Raw genomic sequence first — 4253 nt, forward strand, 5'->3', positions numbered from 1 at the left:
CGGACATCAGCAATGATGGATGCACAAAATGTTAGGTGCACAAAATGATTGGTGGTGGTGGTGTGCCGTGGAGTCGGTTCCAACTCATAGCAACCATGCATAGGGTTCCCAAGGCTGTAAATCTTTATGGGAGCAGAAAATCTTATCTTTCTCCTTCGGAATGGTTGGTAGCTTCGAAGTGATAGAATTTTAAGTGATAGTCAATATTGAATATCAAGTGATAGAATGACACAAAGCTGATTTGGAAGAAGATTAAGCTGGGCTATGGACAAAAATAAAGAACTATGATGGTGTAGTAGAGTAAGCTTTGGGCAGCTATCCATACAGCTGACAGTTCAAACCTACTAGTTATTCCACTGGAAAAAGATGAGGCTGTCTGTTCCCATCAACAGTTAGTTTTGAAAATTCTAAGGAGCAGTTCTGTCCAATTTAGTTGCTATGAGTCAGAACTGACTGAATGACAATGTGCTTGGGTGGGGATTTTTTGGTGGATAAAATAATTTGAGAACACCAACTTCTATGTAAAGGTGACTCAGAATGCATATATAATTGAATACTATCATTAATATCACATGAAAGTCAAATTTTGCTGAAGATAATTAAAAAAAAAAAAACTGTTATAAGAGCTACCAGAAATTTTAGCTGGATTCAGAAGAGGATGTTCAACTAGGTATATCATTGCTTACATCGGATGGAATTTGGCTGAAAACAGAGAATACCAGAAAGATGTTTACTTGTGTTATATTGACTACACAAAAGCTATTGACTGTGTGGATCATAACAAACTACTGCTAATGTGAATAACTGGTATTCCAGAACAGTTCATTGTTTATGAGGAAACGGTTCATTGTTTATGAAGTAGTCCTTAGAACAGAGCAAGGAGATACTGAATGATTTAAAAACAGAAGTCATGTGTGTTATTATTCAATTTGTAGGCTGAGCAAATAATCTGAGAAACTGGATTATATGAACAAGAATGTGGCATCAGGATGGAGAGACAATCATTAACAATCTACAATATGCATATTACTAACCCTTCTTGCTGGAAGAGAATTTATTTACTGATGAAGATCACAGACTACAGCTTTCAGTATGGATTGTACCTCAATGTAAAGAAAACAAAAGTCCTCATAAATGAACCAGTAAATAACATCATGATAAATGGAGAAAGGATTGAAGCTGTCAGAGAGTTCATTTTGCTTGGCTCTACACTCAACAATCAAGCAGCAGCAGTCAACAAATAAAATGACAGATCGCAGTAGGCAAATCTACAGCAAAATACTTCTCTAAATAGTTAAAGAGCAAAGATATCACTTTGAAGACTAAGGTGCACCTGACCCAAGTCATGGTATTTTCAATAGCCTCATGTGCATGTGAAAGTTGGATAGTGAATATGGAAGACAGTAGATAAATTTAATAATTTGAATTATGGTGTTGAAGAAAAATATTGAAAGTACCATGGACTGCCAGAAGAATAAACAAATCCGTTTTGGAAGAAGTATGGCTCTTATTAAATAATTTATCTAAAAACCAAATTCATATTTTATAGGACACTATCTAGTAGTGTAGTGGTTATGAATCGGGCTGCAAACCTTAAGGTCAGCAGTTTGAAACTACAAGCTGCTCTGTGGGAGAAAGATGAAGGTTTCTGCTCCAGTAAAGATTTACAGCCTCGGAAATGCTGTACAGGGTCACTACGAGTCAGAACCGATTCCACAGCACATAACCACCACCACTGCCATTTTCATCTAGTCTTGCTGGGGTGCTGTAGGATAAGAACTGTGCTGCTAAACCACAATGTCAACCAATCAATCCAATATCAACTTCTTGCTATGAATCAGGACGAACTTAATGAAATGTTCATCTAAGGAGCCCTGGTAGTGCTAACCAAAAGATTGGTAGTTCAAATACACTCAACAGCTCCATGGGAGAAAAACATGGTGATCTGTACCAGTAAAGAAAATGCAATGAGACAGTTCATTCTGACATCTTGGGTTGCTAGGAATCAAAAATTGACTTGACTGCACCTATCAAACTTCATTTGCTGTTGTGGCACAACTCAAAATTGGAGAAACAGCAGCAAACATCTGTTAATAATCTGAACATGGAGTGTACAAAGTATGAATATAGGAAAATTGGACCTTGTCAAAAATAAAATGGAATTCATAAACATCAATATCCTAGGCATTAGTGCGCTAAATGAAATGGATGGGTAATGGCCATTTTGACTTTGGCAATCATATGGTTTACTATGCCAGGAAAAACAAATTGAAGATAAATGGCATCACACTCATCATCAAAAAGAACATTGCAAGATCTGTCTTGAAGTACAGTGTTGTCTGTGGTAGGATGATATCCATATGCCTACAAGTAATAATCATACAGTTGATACAGTTATTACTCAAATGTATGCACCAATCACTAAAGCCAGTGATGATGAAATTGAAGAAGTTTACCAACTTCTTCAGTCTTACACCGATCAAGCATGCAATCAAGGTGTATTGATAATTACTAGTGTTTGAATGAAAGGGTTGGGAACAAAGAGGAAGTATCAGTTGTTGGAAAATATGGTCTTAATGACAGAAACAGTGCAGGAGATTACACGATCCAATTTTGTAAGACAGATGATTTCTCAAATGCAAATACCTTTTTTAAACATAAAATGTGGCTATGAACATGGACCTCATCAGGTGGCACACACAAAAATCAAATTGATTTTATATGTGGGAAGAGACAGTGGAGAAGCTCTATATCGTCAGCCAAAACCAGGCCAAGGGCAGACTTTGGGACAGCCCACCAAGTGCTCATATGTAAGTTCAGGCTAAAGATGAAGAAAACTAAAACAAGTCCACAAGAGTCAAAATTTGACCTTGAACGTATCCCACTTGAATTTGGAGTTCATCACAAGAAAAGATTTGATGCATTAGCTACTAATGACCGAAGACCAGAAGAGTTGTGGAAATACATCTAGAACATCATATAGGAAGAAAACAAAAGGTAATAAAGAAGACAAGAAAGAAGGAAAAGGCCAAAATAGATGTCAGAAGAGACTCCAAAACTTGCTTTCCTGTGTAGATGTTAAAGTAAATGGAAGAAATGAGGAAGTAAAATAGCTGAAAAGAAAATTTCAAATGTCAGCTAGAGAAGACAAAGTCAAGTAGTACAATGAAATGTGCTAAGACCTGGAGTTAGAAAACCAAAAGGAAATAACACACTCAGCATTTCTCAAGCTGAAAGACTGAAGAAAAAGTACAAGTCTCAGAATGCTATACTAAAGGATTCTAGGACAAAATATTGAATGATGTAGAAAGTATTAAAAGAAGAGGAAAGGAATACACAGAGTCACTGTATCAAAAAGAGATGGCAGATATTCAACCATTTCAAGAGGTAGCATATGATCAAGAACCCATGGTACTGAAGGAAGAAGTCCAAAGCGCACTAAAGACATTGGTAAAGAACAAGCATCTGGGAATTGATACAAATTGAAATCTTTCAAGAAACTGAGACAGCACAGGAACACTCACCCATCTACGTCAAAAAATGTGAAAGACAGCTACCTGACCAACTGATTGGAAGAAATCCATATTTGTGCCCATTTTAAAGAGTGGTGCTCAAAGTGATGCTGAAATCATTTGGGCAATATCATTGATAGTAAAATACTGCTAAAGATCATCCAAAAAATGGCTGCAACAATACACTGATCGACAGGGAACAGCCAGAGGCTGAAGCCAGATTCAGATGAGGACATGGAATGAGGGATATCATTGCTAATGACAGATAGATCTAGACTAAAAGCAAAGAATACCAGAAAGATATTTACCTGTGTTTTATTGACTTTGCTAACACTCTTGACTGTGTGGATCCTGACAAGATATGGAAATCATTGCAGAGAATAAAGATTTGGAACACTTAATTGTACTCATGAGGCCCATGTACGTAGATGAAGAGACAGTAATTCAAACAGAACAATGTGACTGTGAATGATTTAAAATCAGGAAAGGTGTGTATCAGAGTTGTATTCTTTCACTACAGTTATTCATTCTGTATGCTGGGAAATAATCTGAGAAACTGGATTATATGAAGAAGAATGTGGCATCAGGGTGTGGCATTGGAGGAAGACTCATTAACAATCTGTGATATATAGATGATACAACCTTGCTTGCTAAAAATGACAACGATTTAAAATACTTACTGATGAAGATCAAAGACCACAGCCTTCAGTATGGGATGCACCTCAAATTTATATTTATATA

The 4253-nt window shown here is 36.6% G+C and overlaps 1 pseudogene; it reads left to right on the forward strand.

Annotated features, from left to right (window-relative positions):
• The window catches only part of LOC102826848, an 89790-nt pseudogene that overhangs the window by 36429 nt on the left and 49108 nt on the right, over window positions 1-4253 (forward strand).

The sequence above is a fragment of the Chrysochloris asiatica genome, unplaced genomic scaffold (genome assembly GCF_000296735.1).
Source record: "Chrysochloris asiatica unplaced genomic scaffold, ChrAsi1.0 scaffold00031, whole genome shotgun sequence".
NCBI lineage: Eukaryota > Metazoa > Chordata > Mammalia > Afrosoricida > Chrysochloridae > Chrysochloris > Chrysochloris asiatica.